The following is a 24,626-nucleotide window of genomic DNA, read 5'->3' on the forward strand; positions in this document are numbered from 1 at the left end:
TTTAACGTAGACTTAAACAGAAAACAGCTATTAAACAGCGTGCATGTAGCTTTGTCTTTGTAGTGTAAATTATACCAACATTACATAGAGATATACAGCTGTGGGGAAAAACCCTTAGACAATGCCAACTTTTATCTATCAAAAGGTACCTCCAGATTGAGTCAAATTAGCATGTCTTATACACTAGTGAATTGATGTTTAATTAGTGGTAGTTACGCCACAATAGCCATGAGAGCTGTATTAAGATCATGGTCGTGTGTGAGATCACTTCTGTGTTGTTATTAGCAGTCGAGTGTGTACAGAAACCAGTTGTGTGTAAATGAGACTGAGAAGCAACAACGCGAGGAGGACGATGACGCAGTCACAAATAGCAAACCTCCTGTTCTACGTGGACCATCCGTCGAAGTAATCGTGATCATATCACGTCCGCAGGTCACCAATGTGTTTAATTTTCGCAGTGGTAGTCACGCCACAAGTAATTTTAAATATTACATAATTTAGTTAATCTGAAAATAGTTTTTTCCCTTTAACTTCATAGTTCAGTGGTCTGTATAAAGCTTTGAAATTTACATTTATTTAATATTTAAAAATAATACAGTCGGGAGCATTCAGGTCTACGTATGTGTACCTTAGTATGTATGGCAAAATGCCGAGCGGTTAGCGTGCCTGATTACGAAACCAATTGCTAGGGGTTCGAATCCCGCTCAGGCCAAGAATGTTTCTCTCTGTGCGTTGCCCTATGTTGTAGGTGATGTGCGAATGTGGCCCACCCTATGAACGGGTATCTGTGACAGTGTGACGTGGGTAATGTTGCTCGCCTCTGTGACTTTGATCACAAGGGGCTCACCAGACAACGCAAAATGAGCATCATCTCCAGCATTCTCCATGGCGAAGAACAATACGTTTAGTGCCTGTCGCTAAAAAAAATGTATGGCAAAATGCCGCTAAAGGATGTGTGGCAAAATGCATGACAGCGTAGTAGTCAATTGAAGTCCCACAGTATTATGAGTATTTAATTTTATATCTTCGCAATATTTTAATTGATTGTTTTATATTAAATACATACATTTAATACAAAAAGTTAAATAACTTTAACTTTTTGTATTTTGTCCATAATTTTGAAAATTTACCCTAAGAATTCAAATTTTTTTTTATTAATGTTATATTCTTTTCAATAATTATTTATTTCGCGAGGTTAGCATAATTAAAATAGTTTTGAGATTGAAATTTAATGCAGTGCATTGTACTTTTTTACAAAATTTCGAGAAAACAAAATACAAAGTTTCGTATTTTTCAAAATTCATTTTTTCTTCTTCAATAATTGTTAAATCTATTTATCAGTGTACTTAAATAAACCATAATATAATAAAAACTACTTTAATACAATTTAACATTCGAAATATTTATATTCTTTTACTTAGTTAAAAACTGAGGTCCATGTATGTGTAACTAAAATTATTTGCCCCCTGGCAGTATAATTTATAATTTGTTTATCTTATTATGACTTATGGTAGAATAATTATTCGTAGAATGAAGAATAATTAGAAGGTTTTGCAATTTTTTATTAAACCAGATAATGCATCATTGGGGTTATTTTTTTAAATATTAAAAAATAAAATAATAAACGCTTCCCGTTTTCATAAAAGTGTGACCTTTCTTCCTATTGACGTTTTTGAAGAACTATCATAGAGGGCGCTGTCATAAGATAGACGCATCTTAACCTAACAATCGTGAAAAACTGTTGCAAACTCAAAGCAGTTATGAGCACTGCAAAATATCCGCAAAAGAGTGTTATTTCATGGGTAAAAAAACTGTCTTAACAAATATAGGAAGATTGTGGTAAAACCGGGTACAACGATTGTATGAAAATTAATTTTGTTTTCTAACAGTTTATTATATCGTTACCGTTTTAAAAATTATTTTCAGTCCAGTTTATTATACGTTTGCTAAAGATTCATACCCTAACAAACAATTAGGATATAACTCCATAGCAGTACTCTTCTGTTTCGTTTTGGTGATCTCGGCTCACGTAGAAAGATCGTGTACTATCCGGATTTGTCACCACCCCCTTGATCGGATTGTTTGCTGGGCTCACGAAAGCTGTAGTTCAGCGGAGGAAGAAAATAGCTACTACCAAGGTTGAACAAAGGTTTTACGGGCCCCAGGGCAAAATTTATTACGAGCCTCTTCCTCACAACACAAAAAGCCATGCTTTCATGTTTGGTAAAAAAAAAAATTAAAACACTTTATACAAAATTGTAGTTTTCATAAAGATTTTTTTTGTAACCGTCGTTGAACTATTGTTCAACTCTGTAGCCTTGTAATTTTGAACCCAATCCAGAGGACAAGGGAACTCCTGAATCAAGTATTGGGAGAAATTCGCCTTCGTGGTGGAATTTTTGATGGAACTAACTCTCATTTGCGTTACATGGAGGGGAAGACCACTAGAATCTCTCACGGTTAGCCTGACGGCAAAGGGACTCTAACTCATGATCCGCCTACCACTAAGGATATTTCACGCCAGCAGTGTGGTCGGTGAAAGCCGGATGAGGATTCGTATTCTCCAGCCATCGCTGGGATTCGACCCGGCTCACCTCATTGGACAGCGAACTCTCTATCCCATGAGCAATCGCGGCTGTTTATATAAATATTGAGAAGTTTTCTGTCATTTAAAAAAAAACTTCATATATACTATATGTTTTTGTAAGAAACTTTGGTCAGGCCTTCAACAGACTTGGTCCCTGGGACATTTGTCCTTTTCAACCCCCACTTTAGTACGGCCTTCACTACATCCAAGGAACATTACATGCATAATTTTCTTAAATTGTTTTACAATATAAATTGCTTGTTATTTTTTCACTGAATTTCTTAGTTTTTCCAAAATTTCCAAAGAGTTAACGGTTTTACCCAGTGGTGTAAGACCGGCTGGTATGACTGGTAGAATTTATCGATAAAATTTACGTAGAATGTAGAAGGAACTTCAAAAAGTTTTATACATGCGTCACAGATTTTCTATGTGATTTCCCTTGGTCAAACGGACAACATCTAGGCGGTAGTCCATTTGTGCATTCACTGACTCAAACACATTACAAATGCACAAACATTCCGTTTCTTCAAACATCCTATACCATCTGCGTGTGTTGTTCCCATTTGGAGGCTCTTGATTGTAACGCTGACGAAATATTCTCTGCACTGTGATACCAAAATGACAATTCTTAAATTCTAACACGCAGAATGCTTTCTGCATAGGACTCACCATTTTCTTTTACTAATGAACTCGCGCATGCGCAAAATTCCGCTTCACTGCGCTTGCGCCTTACGTAAAGACATTTTGAAGTTCCAACTACATTCTATGTTAATCTTATCGATAAATTATTTCATCAATTAGTTATAGCATCAAGTAGTTAGAGCTGTTTACAATTATATTCATTCTGAATTACTATTGTTTAGTTGTGTATTGTTTAGTTGTGTATTGCACACAACTAAACAATTAATATCTCTATTGAATCTGACAGTTTCCTAGACCGAACAGTTTAGCTCCATATCGAGTCTTGGAATTTTAAATACCCGGTATTACCCTACTTTACAGCCTTCGGTTTTGAGAAACTCAATTACTAAAGTTTAATAGTGTGCAATATAAATATAAAAGCTTGTGTATTTTTATAAATTCAAAATTGAACGATATAAGCTGAAATAAATGTAAGGAACTTGTTAAGCAGCTAGAAAGTGAGGTCAGCTTTTGATGCGTAACGGGGCATGTCTAATGAGATGCGTTATAGAACGTTAATTAAGTCTGGTAAACGTGTTGGAGCCATGAAGTGAAGGATTTACGACGTAAGGCACTTTCCACTTTAAATGACTCTGAAGTGAGATATTAAGAGGAGTAAATGGAAATAGTGTCTCTTAAAATAGGTTCGGAAAATACTATAACTCACCCTTGTTTGAAATAGGTGAATAAATCTAAATTAAATTGAAAATATGTAGATTTTTTAAAACTGCTCTATGTATCTTGTTAAACACTAGTTTTTAATGCAGAGTTAGCGCAGACTCCTGTTTATAGTTTTTTGTATAATAGTAAGTTGATTGTAATATTCGAAATAACCAAGAAAATTAGAAAAATGTAGTTTTTCAATTGTATCCAATTCATTACCTATTTCGTGCTTTCACAATTTTTCATTGGATTTCTAGTTTGGAACGTGATTAAAACCAATAATTTTTAATAATTTTTAAATGGTTAGGCTGTAATAATTCTAACAAGTAATCCTAGTTCCAAAAAATACTTACCCAATAAATCAATCTTCATAAACTCCGATTTCTTATCTATCTCAACGCAGTAATTTAAAGACTATTGATTGGGATTAATCTAACATGCTTAAAGCAATATTTGCATTTGTAAGGTAAATAAATAACAATTCATGTCGTAAAAAATTTAGATTGCTATAGTTGGAATTTCATATTATAATACTTTGAAAAAAATCATATAAGATCTATTGCAGCTTAAAACCACGCAAATTTTTTTTTTTTAATTTTTAAATTAGTTTAAAAAAATTATTAAATCTTTTGATTGTCAACTAGTTAAAAAATTAATTTAGAATTTTTAAAAATTAATACTAAACTAAACTTTACTCAGCCCATAGAAAAGGCGAAGTCTACTGTGCCAATCTCTGTTTTCTTGACCCTGGGCTCTGGGGTGCTGGAGCAGATGTTCCGGTTAGGTCAGGGTTTCTTAACCTGTGGTTCATGGACCCCTAAGGGGTCCATTTGTCATATTTTGGGGGTCCGCTGACTACTCCTAATTTTTAAAATGTTTGGAAGCCTACCCATTGCTTGTAAAGCGAGCTATGGCAGCTATAATCCCATTTGCTACAGTGAATCTTTGCGAAGCGGGATTTTCCACACTTGTGACAATAAAATCAAAATATCAATATCTATTGAATGTTGAACATGATAGGCGAGTTGCTTTGTCGAATACCATCCCCCAATCCAATTTATTAATTCGGAAAAGCAGCAGCAGCCTTCACATTAAAAATTTAAATTTTAAAAATTTTGTATACTAGTATTAAAATAATAAAATTAAATTTTTTCTAATAACTGATGTTTTTTGCAATAATTTTTTTCACGGGGTGGTCCGTGACTTCTTAAAATTTTTTAAAAGGGGTCCATTATACCAAAAAGGTTAAGAAACACTGGGTTAGGTAATCAACTGAACGCGAAAACCTCAGTGTTTAGCCCCCAAGCACGCTTGATACTCATTTTATCGACCTACTGAAGGGATGAATGGTTGAGTCAACCTTGCTCGGCCCGATGATCAAATCCTGGATCTGTGGTATGCGAGCGTGAAGCGATACCACTGTAGGGACTCAAACCTGGGTTATCTCATTAGGAACCGAACGTTTCCAATGAGATGAATCAGCTGGGCCCAGCATGGGCTTATCCCTTTTCTTTCATCAAGGAGGCTTCTTTTACTCTTTTTTATTTTTTTCTCATAGAAATATTTAACCGTTCCGTCTCAGACGTTTTTCCTTTAACAAATCTGAAATTAAAAATATCTGCGGACCCTATCATAATCAGCAGCGCCCACTGCCGGGCTAGAATGTTTTTGTTACCAGGCAAGTCACTGAATGAACTTTGTATTTTCGTGAGAAAAGAATTTTCATTACATAAAATTACCGAAAAAGTTGTATGTTTTAAAATTACTTAATTACTAAAAACACTTTGAAAACGTCTGATCTAAGATTTCAGTAATCATGTTATTTTAGGGCAACATTTGTGCACGGTAATAACATGATATAGAAATTAAAAGTCTGTCACCTTCTTGAAGAATAATAGTTATGAAGAATGGGTAACCTCGCTTTAGACATGTATAGTCTTTAGTTTTACACTAGTGCGCAAAGTTAGCAGTTTTGTAACTTCACTTAGCATTCCTTTTGAAAATGGAAACTTAAACCCATTACAAATCAATACAATCCTAACAATACAAATAAATGTATTCTGAAATACCGAGAATTTGATTTGTGTCCTTAAATATTAAGACATTCGACAGTTACCTTAGTAATCAGATACCTAATACCTAAATTTAAATAAAATCATCAACAACGCATGAGGAGTCACCAACAAATACTGGGAATGCAATTTTAAAGTAATAGAAACCAGAATTTTTTGTATTCATAAACATAAATTTAAGTGAAGTCCCTTACAAAATTACAAACTAAAACTTAACGTGAAATGTTAAAGTTATGAACACAAGATACGACACAGTTCGCTTGCATTCAAAAACACAAATTTAAATGAAATAACTAACAACGCATAAAGAATTAAAAACAAAATTTTAACACTCTAACTTGAAGCAATAGAAACATCAGACCAAAGTATAGCCTTGAGAGAATGAAGACCATATTTTACTGAAATCCTATTAGAAAACGATGAAGCGCACTTAATAGGTGATTAAACTGACACCAATTACTTTAGACAAGATGAGGGAACAGCTTCTTCCTTTTTCTCTGATTTGTTCCTGATGCTCAGGAAATAAGGATTTGGTGAAAAATACCTCACTTAATTGTACTCTGAAAGAGAGAGAGAAAAGCTCTGTGATTGGCAGTTATTATGCTATAGAACATTCTCTTAAAACCCCCTTTTGAAAAAGATTTCGTTTATTACTAGACAGGCATAAGCCTTGTTAAACGCAGCGTTCGCTGAAACTCTGTTCAATCTCCTAATTTGTTTCGATTAGTTTTAAACTGCTAATGTTTCGACGTTAAATCTATCACTTTATGATGACGGATTTTTATTATCTGTTTTGAAAATTGAATAATTACCGTTTGATGATACATTAATGATAAAGCGTTCCTTGAGAATGAAAAAGATTTCAACATGGATTACGCAAATTAAAGAACCCCGTCAATGTTCTTAGCAAAAGTTTTTAAGTAAAAGTAATCGAACTCATTATCGAGATAACATATTTATGTGATATTTTAGACGATTCGATGAATAAATTTGAGTTACAAATTCTTTTATGCGGTTTTACATGGAACAAAAATTCTGAATTAAGCACATCGCTGATATTTAAATTTAATGCGTAACATACTCTTTTGACGTAACATTATTTGCTTACGGAATTAGAGCTGTACCTAAGCTAGAAAAAAAAAGCTTGCAGTAAAATTATCTTTTTAAGCTTGTTTTTGGGCGAAGCAATATTCCTGTGACTTATTAAGAGTTATAACGTAGGCAGGGTAGTTCCAAAATCATGGCACAAACTTTAAGGGGTGGTGGAGCCCCAAAACAAGCAATTATTGCCTAAAAAATGCTTCCAGTTATACTTGAGGAATTTGGAAGCCAAATTTAAAAGTTATGCCATGAAAGTACCTCCGGACACCTTGGCGTAATCAAATCTAAAGACAAGTACGCACAATATTGCTTTTGGCCTAAATGCTATAAAGAGATGCGGAACTGCGATAGTTGTTAAAGATCGGGGACATCAAATTATATACAAAGGCTCTTTTAAAAATTGTGCCTATCATACAGCAAATATTCTCAAAACTAAAAGCTGTTGCAGTTGGTCCTCTACTAATCATGCCAAGTAGAAAATACTTGATTACTGCCTTTTGTATGGTGTTAAAATATCCAGAGGCAATCCCAGTGTGATCGGTATTTGCGTCAGTGATTGATGTCCCTCTTTATATTATGCTGGATCCTGCAACAGACTGATCGTAAAGACACGGTTCCCAAGTATCACTAGCTGTGGTCAGTAAGCTGGTGGGCTACCACTTTGATCAGGCTGCGTTGGGACCGAGGGTGGGCAGTATCGGTTCTCGTTAACTGTTCTACCGTAAAGTACTTGACTTCACGTGCAGGTCGACAGGCAACCAAAGCGTGAGGGCCATCCCCTCTGCGGAGGATCAAAATTGTAATGGCATATATTTGGATCATCCTCAGGGATGTTTCCCTGACCGTTGACGATAGTCCATTGCGCAGCTCTAGTGCGACGTAAATGAAGTACCTACCTAATATTTTTTGTAAAATTTTTTACCCATGAGAAGCTCAATGGGATCAAGGAATTTCTTTTATGAAAATGGTAACAGCCGAGTGTTTGGATCAATTCGGCATAAAAGTTTGCCAGTTCTGTACATCACCCACAGTCTAACTTCATAAAAAGTTTTCATAAACCTATCAATCAGATCTTAAAGGTACTTTGTTTCGAATATCTTTCTGACTGAGATACGTTTCTACAATTTTTCTCTTTGAGAACTATAATATATGAAAATAAATGATTCCCCTTTCTTCCACGGAGTTACTATTCTGAAAAAATCTACGTAACCCTGAAACTTTGTTGTTTTGTATGAAATAATGTTTAAAACGATGTCAGGAAATTGCAATTGACAAGATGCAAGATACGGAAAAATCATATTACGATATCAATAGAAAGGAAAAATCATATTACGATTTAAAAAAATACTATTAGGAGAAAGTTCAGTCCGGAAATTTAGTTTTTGTTCAGGTAACGTCTGGAGCTAATGAGTTATCTTTTCAATGGATTGTTTCAAGAAAAGTAGAATGTTTAAAACTAGCTATTTAGTGAATATTCCCAGGAAAAGAATGAGTTCGCAGATTTATCACCTAAATACGCTTAAACCATACTATAAATGGCGTTAGATAATTATTTTTGTATCCTATGTAGAAGCCGCTTCTTCATTCTTAGAACAAAATATTGGTTTTCTACAAGTGTGTATTACTCCAGATAAATTTAATTTATCCCAAATGAAATATCTGATCAAATAATGATCACCTGGGAGAATGCCTTAACGAACAGAAAAGTAAACTTATTGAGTAAGATTTTTAAACGATATTCAAAAAATGTTACTAATTATCGGGTAAAAACTAACTTAATTGAGCATGGCATCAAATTTAGTACAAATAAGCTAATTTACTTTACCAAATTTTATCCAGTTAAACAAAACACCGAAGTACGAAAAATTTTGGACTACTAAATTATTGAATAAGGTGAGAGTGATTATATTTCTCCTGCGATCCTGGTAGAAGTGCTAACTATAATGATACCAGAGAGCTATAATAACCAGAGAACTATAATGATTCTCAACGAAATACAAGTGACGCAATATTTCCTATTTCCGAACATAAAATACCTGATTGAAAGGCAGCCAGGGCAATATGTATCAGCTTTTTAGATTTCGCTAGGGTTTATTAGCAGATTAAATTTAGTCCAAATGCAAATAATAGCGCGCTTTTGTTATCAGTTTCGAGACCTTAGAACATTACGACTTGGGTTCATGAATGCATCTTATTTTTTTGGTCAAGTTAAGGGTACGACTACAAAAGGTTTTGGAAGAATTTACAGTTCCCTACCTTGCAATTCACTTGGATATAGGGTAGCACTTTTTTAAACATATGATGCGTGTATTGAAGCGGATTAGAGAAACGGAATTAACCATAAAACCTTAAAAATGCTGAGTTGCACAGAATCGTGTTCTTTATCAAGGGCATTATTGATGAACAAGGTTATAGAAAATCCTCCGATTTAAAGATATGATTGGTAATGAATTCCCTTGCCAACGACCAACATTAGAGCATTTTTGGGACTAGCCAACGATACATACCAACCTTCTCTGTTTTAGTTGTGCAATCAATTGACTTCTTAAACTGGAAAGCTTAAAACGAAAAAATTATCTGGACTACCGAATGCGAAGAAGCTGAAACATAATTCTTTCTTGCCTACGTCTTTCACCTAACTTAGATTTATTATTTGTTTTTATATTTAATTAAAACCGTGATATATATTTTTGCTTTGTGTACCTGGTAACTTCGATGTTTAAGTCGTTTGTTTGTGTTCTACATGGCTTTATGTTAAGTAAAAATTATATAGGGAAAGAGCCGGCCGGGTGGCCGACCGGTTAGCGCACCTGACTGCGAAGCCAATGGCTGCGGGTCCGAATCCAGCACTGGGCATGGATGTTTCTCTCTCTTGTGTAGTCCTCTGTTGTGTGTGATGTATGAATGTGGCCCACCCTATAAACGGGTTGTGGCAGTGAGGCGTGGGCAATGTTACTCGCCTCCGTGACTTTGGTTCACAGGTGCCCATTGGGTAACGCGAAACGAGTAACAACTCTGGCATCTTCTAAGGCGAAACGAATAAAGTTCAGTGCCTGTCATTGGAAAAAAATATATATAGGGAAAAAAAGGAAATATTTTTGAAGGAATCACTGTGAAAGAATAAAGAAAGTGTCACTTGAGATAATTGGTACTTGACGGGCTTGGTTTACTCGAAATAAAATGGAAAGAACAGCTGCTAACGTAAGCAAATATCCCATTTCAACAACCAATCAGAATCAAGATACCCATACTACGTCACTTGCAGGTATCCCATTGATGGGAGGTATGTGTAAATATTGTTTTTATTCTTATTGATGCTTTGTGCAGTTTAGTCTTATTTTTTTTTATTCATATGTATGATTTACTTTGAAATAAGAAAAAAATAACTCATAAAGAATTTAGTTCACTATTGAAATTAAGTTTAAAATGTAAATATTAAACATGTTTTTTTTTTTTTTTTTTTTTTTTTTAAAGACACTTTTACTCAGACTAAAAACTAATCAGGAAAAGCTCTTCAAGGGGGAAGGAATTGTAAGATGTCTAAAAATATCCAGCTTTAATAGAATACTTTAATAGAAAAACAGCGCAAGGAGATAAAAAAAAATTCAACGAAGCAGAAAATTTTGAAACGTCTTATTTTAACGAGTTATTTTTTTAGACTGTTTTTTTTTATTTTAATGTGTGTACTAACCTATTACGGGAATTGGAAATGATGCAATCCCTGTCGATGTTTAATAATGAATGTCGATTTTTCATAATAAAGGCAAGAAAAATAAAAGACAGGAGGGATTAAAGAAGAAAATTAAGAAGAAAAATAATAATAAGTTACATTTACTGCTCTCAAGTTGCAAGTACATAGAACTCATTAAAAAAGTTTAAAAAAATCGAGAACACAGGGATAAAAAATCGAAAAAATTTTGGAAGAGGAAAAAAATAATTAAATTTAAAAAAAATTGGAAAAAAAAAGATTCAAAAAAATTAATAATAATATAAAAATAAAATACGATGATAATTTAAAAAGAAAGAAAAAGAAAATTAAAAAGTCGGAAAACAAAACTCTTTTCCTGAAATTTTTTTATATTTTCTGCTTGATAGATTTTATGTTGCATTTTTTGCTTAATTTGTTCTTTTCTTGTTTCCAATTTTCTTGGGCGTTCCTCACACTATTGTATTGATATATTTTGCTCTGGGTGTATTAATACAATACTAGGAGGCTTCGCCCCCTGCTCGCTGGCGCTCGCCATCCCCCAGAACTGCTTTCGCAGTTCATTTCGGATTGCTTCGCAATCCAATGCTCGCTTTGCTCGCTCATTGGATGCGTTCTTAACGTCTAGCTTTTGTATACTTTTTTGAATTCCGAAAACTTTTCACTGTAGAAAATTCTAAACCTGTACATTTCAATATTAATTTGAAATTGCAAACAGTTCACACATTTTATTTCATCACACTATTCTAAATTTCAGTTGTTGAGAAAAGTAACTGTTGTAAGTTTTGTTTTAAAGTCTTCCCCACCAGAGGGCTAAAGCCATGTGTTGTAAAACAATATGAAATAGTAGTCTGCCACTGAACGCCGGATGTAAAGCATCGGCTTCGATGAAGATAATTTTGTATTTTTAATTCTCTGAAGGGCGCCACCCTAATAATATGGAATTTGTAAAATAAATGTATATATTTTTAATTGTTGATGAAGCCCATCATTTTGTGTTTTCATCAGTGTTCAGAAGCAGAACAATTATAAGTTTTTTATTTTATCACAAAAATTTAAAATGTATAAAAAACAAAGAAAAGAGTAAGAAAATGAGTATAGTCATAGAAAAAGTTAAAATTATAATATAGTATTTGTCAGTTAAAATAAAACTTCTTGTTTAAGTCATTGTTAACAATTCAAATTTCTCCGAGGCAATTCTAAACCTTAATTTTGTTCAAAATGTCAGTAAAATTAAGGTAGTATTGTTAAGTTGAAACACAATATTTTTAGTTTTGATGTCAGCAATACAATTAAATTTTTCACAAAAACGATTGTTTCCATTCAGTGTCAACAATTCAAATTTTTCTGAGACAACTCTTAACCTCTAAATATGATTTTTTTAATGTACACATTTCTAAATGTCAGTATTCAACCACAAAACAACTTAAAGTCCTCAAATTTAGCATGAAGTTGTAAAATGTAATGAAAGAGGGTCAGAGCAATAATGTTAGTAGAAGTAAAGTTAGTACTGTAAAATTAAAACAATATTTTTAATCAATGAGCCAAGTTCTTCAAGAAGCAGTTGTAGAAGTAGGTTGTTTATTTAAAACTTTTTATAGAATTTCTTTAAAAACACAAATGTTAATCTGGGCATTTGGCGATACAACACTTATAGAATTGAAGGATTTGTCACGTCAAGCGCTCAGGTATCATAATTTTGATCTAGTTGCGCTTCTATGTCATTTTGATTTATGTGCTAAGTTAACTTTCAAAAAATTCTATGGCTGGCAACAGCATTTTTATTTTTTAAGTTGTTTATTTTTATTTATTTTAGAATTCGTTCTTTTTTTAGCGAAATGTTTTTTAACCTAACAGAATTCTTTGCCGACTGTTCTCTGTATACATGAAGAAAATAAAGTAAATATTTAAGTGTTGTGAAAAGAATCTTATTTAGTTGCACAAAGTACTTCTTTAAAAATGAAAACTGTTGCCACCAGAGGATAAGAAATACAGCCAAAATTTGGGAGCCACGTAAGAGAATTATACATATTAGATTATAAAGCGTGATCGTGTGAGATGATAACGAGATTATATATTTTCGTTTTTAATATTTTTTAAATTTTAATGTTTTTTTTAAATTTTAAACTCTTAAGTATTTTTTTAAAAAATTTTATAATTTTTTTCTTCTTAAAAAATCTTTATATTTTTTCCATGCTTTCTCTATACTTTAACTTACATATATATGGACCCTGTAGGTATATTATATCTAAGATAGAGGAACTATATAAAAATATATTTTCGAAAAAACATAATCTCGTCATAAGCTCACACTATTATATCCGCAAATATGGTGCTTTCTAATATAAAATTAACATAACCGGAGCAAAATGTATCAATACAATAGTGTGGGTGTAAAAATCTATTTCTCCTTCAACAAGTTCTCTTTAAAACCTACCATTTCATTCTTTGTTTTCTTTGGCATTTTTATGTATAGATGACACCTTTAAGTATTCGATATCTTTTCTGTATATTTTCATTAATCTGCGTATTGTCCATGCCGCTGTCATGTACTGTCTATATATTTTATGGCTCTGAGACTCAATTAATAGTTCTCCTTTGAGCTGATTACTTAATCTTGTATCTCATTCGCGCTTGAAAATACAACGTAGCTATTTTCACGAGATCAATGAACCCTTTATTCTAAAGACACAAATTTGGAAAATAAAAAAATAGAAATAAAAGTAGAAGGCATATACTGTAATCAATACTGTTTATGATTTTAATATATTCATAATGCTGAAGAGTTATTTTGGCGATAAAAATATAGAAATTGAAAAAATAATTATATGCTCGAGTTTGTTCTTAAAATGAGACAAAATCTAAATTAAGTTGTGTTAAAGAAATAACAAAAGACTTATCATGTCTTCTCTCAATATACATAATGCATGTATTAAAAAAGAAATAATAGAGTCAAAAATGGTCTTTGGGATATGTTTATCAAGTTTTGTAAGAAACTCTGTTTTGGAATCTTTTTTTTTCCTATCCACTTTTTTTTGTGTTTTGCAGCCCTTTAGGCGTCAAGAAATTGCGCCATTGTGAACACCATGATATCATTTACGTTTTATGATCAGTTTATAGCATGGAAAAGAGTTCTTTTTTCTTCATATTCTCAAAGGCATTCAAGACGGGCGATGCCTATCTTCACTGGATATTATTCTCCGAGCAAATCTTTCAATTTTCTTCTCTATTTTTCTTCTTCTTCTTTTTCCACGTTATTCAAAGTAGAAAAGCACATACAAAAATTCTCAAACTAGAAAGTTTTTAAGGCATTTAAGATCCTATTTTACGAAAACTATGATAACATAAAAAAATTAATGACATATAAACTAAAAGAAATTTTTTCTCGTTCATTTGTTTGTTTGTTTCAGAAAAAAAAGATTTAAATAGAACAGAAGTTTACGAAAAGGAATTCTAAGAAAAAAGAATAAGAGATTGAGTAATATATATATATATATATATATATATATATATATATATTACTCAATCTGTTGACTTTCCCCGGTGAATGTTGACACACATAGTCACTTTGGTAAATGTCCAAAATATATACTAGGTTCAATGTCACTGTGCGGTATATATTTGCCCGGTGCTCCGAACACATCATTCCGAGAGTGGACTAACCCGTACTCGGAGAGGAAAACCTCAAACGGTTAAAATGACAGCACGGATTTTAAATCATGAACCGTTTACCACTGAGGATATTTTACATAAGCACTGTAGTCTGTGCGAGCCTGATGCGGAATTCGTATCGACCAGCCATCGCTGGGAATCGAACCCGATTTACCTCATTAGAAGGTTAATATTTTATGCCTAAAATACTATTTTTTTGAGATGGTGAAATACTCAAAAAGTGAAATCAGTATTAGGAGACCCCTATCTTTCGACCGCTCTTTTACTTGAATTATCGAGACAATATGATTGTGGCAACTATTGGCGTTAACAGGAAATTCAAATGCTCATAACAGAATCGACTACAATTCATTGGAGGCCAGTGGCGTACGCAGAATTTTTTCAAGGGGGGTGTTCATAATTTTCTGAAACTACTAAAAGAAATTCGAGTCTGTAATAAAGCACTATTATTTCCCTAATTTAGACAGCTAGATAATTTTGACTTTTTATTTAGACAACATTGTTTGGTTAAATTTTGATTTGATTTTTTAAGTTTAAGAACATAATGTAATATCTTCAGAATAAAGTCCAATGTCATATGGGTGGGAAGTAACACTTTGAAGGCCACTTTCACGTTCATCAGATTTTGTTATGCTGGAAACGTTTTCTTCAACGAAAGTATCACATTTCTGTACAACAGAAAAACTTGCATTGATACCAGATGCTGTCACCTCACTAATTTCAGGTCATGATTTTTTCTCAAAATAATTAAAAATTGTTAAATTCTTACGTTTTGACATCCTAAAGATCCAAGAACAGTAAATATATATATTGGCACAAATAAATGCTATGCTCAGGGCCGGCGTGTACCTAGGCCATTCAAATTTTTGGCGCCCTTCGATTAAGTTGTTTTTCTCGTATATTTTTTATTTATTCAAATATAAAAGTATTTATATATCTTCTCATTTCAGAAAGCATGTTGAAAATTAAAATAAATAATAATAAATTGAATTTCACTTTATTTTGTTAAATTAGAACTAAATTTTAATCATAACATTTTGAAAAAATTTTAATATATATTTAAAATTGATTTTTTTTAAAAAAAAATCACTGCTTTTCTTAATTTTTTAAAATTTATTTTCAAAAAAATCCATTTTAAGGGGACCCCTAATCATTTGATGTTACATCATCCACTGTACTCCGTTCCCCCTTTTATATGATTTTTCACCGCATCTCCAAAATTCTTGAATTGTCTCAAAGACGACAGAACGTCTAGGATTCCAGAATCATCGCGTAAAGATCTCGCGAATGACAGCCAGTCTCGAAAACTATACTGGCAGGACAGAAAGGAACCAGTCCGTAACAGTATCACGTGAATTTGGTTTCAAAAGTACAACCCTATTATAGTAAATGTTTTTATCAGTATTCTGAGAAATACCGTGAGAAAAAAAAAGTAGGCAAAAGGCAGATAAAAATATATTGTCTTAAAAAATAATAGCTCGCATAATTTCTACTAAAATTTTTATTTTTGCCATTTTTTCTGAGCTCAAGGGGGGTGTTTAAACCCCCAAACCCCTCCCTTGCGTGCGCCACTGGAGGCCTTAAAATTATCGATGCTGTATAGAAATAAAAAAAATCATTCTAGTTCTGTGACACGAACGCATTTTTATTTGTGATGATTCTCTGCTGACGAACTTATTTGCATTATTATTATTGGTTATATTTTCTTAACAAAAGCATATTGACGTGCGTGGCCGACGTGACGTGATTTTTCCAACGTAAGATATTAAATATGCTTTCTATCACATTTACCAAAATATGTAGATATTATTGATAATCACCGCTGTTTCTTATAATTCTCGGAATAAGCGGAATAATATCCCAAAAGGGATGCGTGAGTTATTGCTCATTTTCTGGTATATTAAGGTTAAGCACCATTGTTTGGTATACAATTGTCTGGTATTTTATCCTCTAACACTTTTCTTTCACACTAAATAGCCTGTTCAAAACAAAAAAGGAAGAAAAAAAATTCAAAATTAAAAAAATCCTGACTTTGTAAATAAATGAATGCGTATAATATCATTAAATAAGTAACATTATACAATGTAACTAACTTGAAGCATCAAAATGCTTCTGAATGCATTCTACTATGAGAAAAAAAAATTTTTTTTCAAAGTTTTGAAACCGTTTATCTCTTTAATGAAAAAAAATTCAAATATGCATTTCTTGCATACAAGAGAAATGTAATATATTTCATTTCCGTCGCATAGGTAAATGTAATAATCCCGTAGAGAGAAAGCTTTTAATTGAAGCAATAGTATCGATAAAGTCGCTCTGGAAGTACAACAGACAAAAGTCAGTTACGGTTACAAATAATTTATTTTTGTTTACTTATGAAAAGCTTCGCATAAACCAACAACAGAACTCGTTTCATTTGTGTACTGGCACCGTTTTCCATTAGTATCGGCGCATTTTCATTGGCCGGAAAATCACATGGTAAGATCCAGTTTTCCCATATAAATTTCTACATTTTTTTTATTGTCATCAGCATAAACTTAGTCATAAAAGTCATTAAAAGTCATAATGTAATAATTATTTTTCTTATTTAACGGGATACCTGCAGTTGATGTAGTGTGGGTATCTTAATCGTGATTCATTATTGAAACGTATCATTTGTTTACGTTAGCAACTGCTCGTTCCATTCTATTTCGAGTAAGCTAAACCCGCCAAGTATCCATTCTCTTAAATGACAGATTCTGTATAATTTCAGAAAGATTTTAATTCTTTCATTATATATTTTCTACTTAACGCAAAGACAGGCATGAAGCCGTGTGTAACATAAACAAACTGATTATGCATCGAAGTTGCCAGGTACACAAAAAAAATGTATCATGGTTATAATTAAATACATAAACAAATATTAAATAAAAGTTAAGTAAGAGACCTAGACAAGAAAGAATTAATTTTTAGCAAATTTGCGGTGCTATACTGCATTTAATGAACTTAATGTTAATTTACATTCTAACTTATATGGAGACACTTAGCTGAACTTTAACACGTCATTTTGTTTATAAACGATCAGCTGGAACTGACGTCATTGATCATATGATATCCTTTATCTTCTTGAAATGCAAATACCCATCTCTGTTATTATTACGTTTTTTATTTTGATTGTTTTTTAAACTAAGAAATTAAAACTATAAGAGTAGTTTCCTTTTTATAATGTAATATCTCTATAACGTATTTATATAAATCCCCATCACACCGAAATCAACGTTCGATCCATGGACGGAATGAAAGTCATAAAGCATGGTTGGCATGGTTTAAACCATGGTTAAAACCAAATGGTTCTTTCCTCAAACGGCTTCAATGGGTTTTTCCTAAACTTGTTTTTCAATGGTAACAAAAGTTTTTCTCTAAACTTTTCCTGTTTTTTTTTTCAACTCTGTATTTAAATATAAAAATTGTAATAAAATTTAGTGCTGTTTGATATAGTTGCTTGTTACTTATTTTAATTGCTCTTGGAAGTAATTTTAATTTTTTAAGTATGCATATTACTTGAAAAAAGAATGTCGGAAAAACCTGGTTTAAACCGAAAAAACAGGGCTCAAACCAAAAAAAAACGGGTTTTTTGGTTTTTCCCCAAAAAACCTGTTTTTTTGCCAACCCTGTCATAAAGCGCTTGAGCTTGAGATATGTTGTGTTACAAAATGATGGGAAATGAGACAGAGATGGAACAGCCAAAAATTGCTAATAATATCTAAGCGACAACGTCTTCTGTAGAATCCTAGGTAGCACCGTTGGCTTATCATATGACTCCATTTTTGGCTTATCATATGACTCCATTTTTGGCTTATCATATGACTCCAGAAAAGTCCAGACGTGTCGAATTGGGTGCTCGAGCCAGCCAGACTTATCCATTTGCCCTGGATATATGATATCTGAAGCGTTACGCTCATCTACACTGCAATGGATGGAGCCCTATCGTGTTATAACCACATGCGTCGCGTGAGATGAGTGCTGGAACGTGGTTTAATAGTTTTGGTAACACCTCTTGCGAAACAAAATGTATGAATCTCCAGTTCGTTGTAATGCATGAATATCCAGCATGAATCTCCAAGCGCGTTTGCAGTAGGTATGACCCCTTCAGATGATCATCCAAACATTTAAGGGCAAAACGAGCATGAAAATTGTGGATATAAAATTTCTGATAAAATTAACGAAAGTGCAAATTACTTCAAGACAAGTTACTACAAGAGAGCACTATATAAAATTTTAAAGTGAGAAATTGCGAGTAAATGAATATATTTTTTAGTTTAATTTTTGTTTCTTGTAACTTGAAAGTAAAAGTATCGTCACGTTTGAAGTACAATGGGCTAAATTTGTGTCATGGTAGACTGTACCTAAAATCGAAAACAGCACTTCGATATACTGCTGTTGCCTATAAAGTGAAATAAATCTTTTTTTTTTTTTAAATAAAACCAATGATGAAACTGCACGTAAAAAGTCGTATTTCAACCTACAGTTTGCTCCTCATGGCTAAGCCGGTTTTTATATTAGATAGGGGATTGTTTCCCAAAGTGTGGTACGCGTACCCCCAGGGGTACGGGAACAGTTTAGCGGGGGTACACGTTCTTATGCGATTTATCTTGCAACAAACAAAAATTTAAAAAAATTTCAATTAAAAATAAAGCTAGCTATGAAAATTTACTATTACGTATTTTTCTATTGTCTATTTTTTGCAGAGTTAACAGTTAATAATTACTGGCATCAACAGTCACGTTTGATTTTTAACTTTTGTGCAATTTTTTATAGTAAAAAATAAATTAATTTTTTATTAGTGGTACACAGCGTTACGAAAAATTTAGAATGGGTACACAAAAGTCATACGTTTGGGAAACACTGAGATAGGGGAATAATGTATAGGGGAGAAACGTTCTCCCAATTTTACTCATTTGTTTAACCGCCAGTGGATTAAGTTAATATTTTAACTTCGTACTTTACAGACACGCATTATCTTCTAAACAAGTAAAGACGAGAAAAATCATCGATTATGGATCGATTTTTGTATATTTCCTCGAAAATAAAGAAAAAGGACGAGAAATTCGGGATCGCTTAGAATCACTCTACAAAGAATAAAAACAATTTGCTGGAGATCAAATATTGACTCACGCGAAAAAGGAATGAGCCGAAAATATAGTTTCTTTCGTGTTGCCAATCGAAAGAAAAAAAATTATGTTGACGAAATTATAGGAAGAAAATATACTAATTTATTAAATGTTATAATTGCTCTCTCTTTTAAAAACATGTTTTAAATGGAAACATCAACAAAATTCTTTAAAGGCATTCTACGAAGCTCTCTCAAGAAATAAAATTTAAGACTCAGTTTCAGTACTTAAAATTCTAATTTTAATTTATTCTATGTTGTACTAACAGAATTAGTACTAACAGAAAGGAATTGGTATCTAGACTTTAGGTCTCTCTGTCAAAAACATGTTTTAAATAAAAATAGCAGCAAAATTCTTCTACAAAGCTCTTTCCCCACAGAAAAAAAAGACTTATTTTGAGTACTAAAATTTCTAATTTAAAGTATATAATTTATCGAAAAGAAATGAATTAGTATGTAGAATTTAGGTTTTTCTTTCAAAAACATGTTTTAAGTAAAAAATAGCAGCAAAATTCTTCTACAAAGCTCTTTCCCCACAGAAAAAAAAAGACTTATTTTGAGTACTAAAATTTCTAATTTAAAGTATATAATTTATCGAAAAGAAATGAATTAGTATGTAGAATTTAGGTCTTTCTTTCAAAAACATGTTTTAAGTAAAAAATAGCAGCAAAATTCTTCTACAAAGCTCTTTCCCCACAGAAAAAAAAAGACTTATTTTGAGTACTAAAATTTCTGATTTAAAGTATATAATTTATCGAAAAGAAATGAATTAGTATGTAGAATTTAGGTTTTTCTTTCAAAAACATGTTTTAAGTAAAAAATATCAGTAAAATTCTTCTGCAAAGCTCTTTCCCCAAAGAAAAAAAAGACTCATTTTGAGTACTAAAATTTCTAATTTAAAGTATATAATTTATCGAAAAGAAATGAATTAGTATGTAGAATTTAGGTTTTTCTTTCAAAAACATGTTTTAAGTAAAAAATATCAGTAAAATTCTTCTACAAAGCTCTTTCCCCAAAGAAAAAAAAGACTCATTTTGAGTACTAAAATTTCTAATTTAAAGTATATAATTTATCGAAAAGAAATGAATTAGTATGTAGAATTTAGGTTTTTCTTTCAAAAACATGTTTTAAGTAAAAAATATCAGTAAAATTCTTCTACAAAGCTCTTTCCCCACAGAAAAAAAAAGACTTATTTTGAGTACTAAAATTTCTAATTTAAAGTATATAATTTATCGAAAAGAAATGAATTAGTATGTAGAATTTAGGTCTTTCTTTCAAAAACATGTTTTAAGTAAAAAATAGCAGCAAAATTCTTCTACAAAGCTCTTTCCCCACAGAAAAAAAAAGACTTATTTTGAGTACTAAAATTTCTAATTTAAAGTATATAATTTATCGAAAAGAAATGAATTAGTACGTAGAATTTAGGTCTTTCTTTCAAAAACATGTTTTAAGTAAAAAATAGCAGCAAAATTCTTCTACAAAGCTCTTTCCCCACAGAAAAAAAAGACTTATTTTGAGTACTAAAATTTCTAATTTAAAGTATATAATTTATCGAAAAGAAATGAATTAGTACGTAGAATTTAGGTTTTTCTTTCAAAAACATGTTTTAAGTAAAAAATAGCAGCAAAATTCTTCTACAAAGCTCTTTCCCCACAGAAAAAAAAAAGACTTATTTTGAGTACTAAAATTTCTAATTTAAAGTATATAATTTATCGAAAAGAAATGAATTAGTACGTAGAATTTAGGTTTTTCTTTCAAAAACATGTTTTAAGTAAAAAATAGCAGCAAAATTCTTCTGCAAAGCTCTTTCCCCACAGAAAAAAAAAGACTTATTTTGAGTACTAAAATTTCTAATTTAAAGTATATAATTTATCGAAAAGAAATGAATTAGTACGTAGAATTTAGGTCTTTCTTTCAAAAACATGTTTTAAGTAAAAAATAGCAGCAAAATTCTTCTACAAAGCTCTTTCCCCACAGAAAAAAAAAGACTTATTTTGAGTACTAAAATTTCTAATTTAAAGTATATAATTTATCGAAAAGAAATGAATTAGTACGTAGAATTTAGGTTTTTCTTTCAAAAACATGTTTTAAGTAAAAAATAGCAGCAAAATTCTTCTACAAAGCTCTTTCCCCACAGAAAAAAAAAGACTTATTTTGAGTACTAAAATTTCTAATTTAAAGTATATAATTTATCGAAAAGAAATGAATTAGTACGTAGAATTTAGGTTTTTCTTTCAAAAACATGTTTTAAGTAAAAAATAGCAGCAAAATTCTTCTACAAAGCTCTTTCCCCACAGAAAAAAAAAGACTTATTTTGAGTACTAAAATTTCTAATTTAAAGTATATAATTTATCGAAAAGAAATGAATTAGTACGTAGAATTTAGGTTTTTCTTTCAAAAACATGTTTTAAGTAAAAAATAGCAGCAAAATTCTTCTACAAAGCTCTTTCCCCACAGAAAAAAAAAGACTTATTTTGAGTACTAAAATTTCTAATTTAAAGTATATAATTTATCGAAAAGAAATGAATTAGTACGTAGAATTTAGGTTTTTCTTTCAAAAACATGTTTTAAGTAAAAAATAGCACCAATTTTCTTCTACAAAGCTCTTTCCCCACAGAAAAAAAAAGACTTATTTTGAGTACTAAAATTTCTAATTTAAAGTATATAATTTATCGAAAAGAAATGAATTAGTACGTAGAATTTAGGTTTTTCTTTCAAAAACATGTTTTAAGTAAAAAATAGCAGCAAAATTCTTCTACAAAGCTCTTTCCCCACAGAAAAAAAAAGACTTATTTTGAGTACTAAAATTTCTAATTTAAAGTATATAATTTATCGAAAAGAAATGAATTAGTACGTAGAATTTAGGTTTTTCTTTCAAAAACATGTTTTAAGTAAAAAATAGCAGCAAAATTCTTCTACAAAGCTCTTTCCCCACAGAAAAAAAAAGACTTATTTTGAGTACTAAAATTTCTAATTTAAAGTATATAATTTATCGAAAAGAAATGAATTAGTACGTAGAATTTAGGTTTTTCTTTCAAAAACATGTTTTAAGTAAAAAATAGCAGCAAAATTCTTCTACAAAGCTCTTTCCCCACAGAAAAAAAAAAGACTTATTTTGAGTACTAAAATTTCTAATTTAAAGTATATAATTTATCGAAAAGAAATGAATTAGTACGTAGAATTTAGGTTTTTCTTTCAAAAACATGTTTTAAGTAAAAAATAGCAGCAAAATTCTTCTACAAAGCTCTTTCCCCACAGAAAAAAAAAGACTTATTTTGAGTACTAAAATTTCTAATTTAAAGTATATAATTTATCGAAAAGAAATGAATTAGTACGTAGAATTTAGGTTTTTCTTTCAAAAACATGTTTTAAGTAAAAAATAGCAGCAAAATTCTTCTACAAAGCTCTTTCCCCACAGAAAAAAAAAGACTTATTTTGAGTACTAAAATTTCTAATTTAAAGTATATAATTTATCGAAAAGAAATGAATTAGTACGTAGAATTTAGGTTTTTCTTTCAAAAACATGTTTTAAGTAAAAAATAGCAGCAAAATTCTTCTACAAAGCTCTTTCCCCACAGAAAAAAAAAAAGACTTATTTTGAGTACTAAAATTTCTAATTTAAAGTATATAATTTATCGAAAAGAAATGAATTAGTACGTAGAATTTAGGTTTTTCTTTCAAAAACATGTTTTAAGTAAAAAATAGCAGCAAAATTCTTCTACAAAGCTCTTTCCCCACAGAAAAAAAAAGACTTATTTTGAGTACTAAAATTTCTAATTTAAAGTATATAATTTATCGAAAAGAAATGAATTAGTACGTAGAATTTAGGTTTTTCTTTCAAAAACATGTTTTAAGTAAAAAATAGCAGCAAAATTCTTCTACAAAGCTCTTTCCCCACAGAAAAAAAAAGACTTATTTTGAGTACTAAAATTTCTAATTTAAAGTGTATAATTTATCGAAAAGAAATGAATTAGTATGTAGAATTTAGGTTTTTCTTTCAAAAACATGTTTTAAATAGAAATAACAGCGAAATTCTTTAAAGGTGTTTTACGAAGCTCTTTTACCAACGGAAATAACATATTCAGTTTTGGTAGCAAATATTCTAATTTAACCTACATACATTATCTACCAATAAGTATTTGGACACCTGAGTATTTGGTGATCCTTAGATACGTCACACCCTCCTGGTTGGATTGGGACCCTTGGTCCCCTATTCATTAATAATTATATTAATTTATAAATGATAACAAATGGTTAAAAAATTAGCAACAATATGGTTTATTCAAAGTGCGTATACGTTAAATGAAGAGCAATGCTGAAAAGGTGTTAAAAAATTTTTTTATGAAGTTTTTAGTAAAAGTGTGAATATTTCCTATTGGCTCTATGAGCTTATACAATGTACAAAAATATTTTGATAGTTAAGTGTCATTGTACTTTATCTTAAAAAAATAATGAAAATCATTGAATTTGATATATTTTTGTATATGTATGTATACTTGAATATTCACTTCAATTGAAAAGAGCTTAAGGGTTTTGAACTATAATTTCTTCTTAAAAAAAATAATTAAGAAATAATAAAATTATTATTTGAGAGAGGTTATAAATGAAATATTTTTTCGATTCTTGCGCAGTGATACTGAGATTTTTTGGTGCAGGTATTGTTACGGAAATCCAGCTATTAAATTGTAGACCTTTTAAAATTTATCTTAAATGATTTTAAAGAAATATTCAATGCTTTAGAGTTTTAAATTTACTTTAACTAATTTAATGTTTTCAATGTAAAGTAATGTAGAGTTTTAAATTTAGTGTTTTCTATGTAAAGTTTAACTTTTTTCTCTTATACTTTTAGTTTCGTCTAAGGTTGCAGGATAACGCAAACGGAAAATGACATTCTGGTAGAAGACGAGAGCCCGTAAGTTCGATCCTGACAGAAAACAAAACAACTGGTGTCTATACGCTGTTAGATTCTCTTTCAATTTGCCGGAGCTTAAAGTCCTC

This window comes from Parasteatoda tepidariorum, chromosome 10, assembly GCF_982258835.1.
Source record: "Parasteatoda tepidariorum strain Cologne lab strain chromosome 10, Ptep-v5.0, whole genome shotgun sequence".
In the NCBI taxonomy this organism is placed as follows: Eukaryota; Metazoa; Arthropoda; class Arachnida; order Araneae; family Theridiidae; genus Parasteatoda; species Parasteatoda tepidariorum.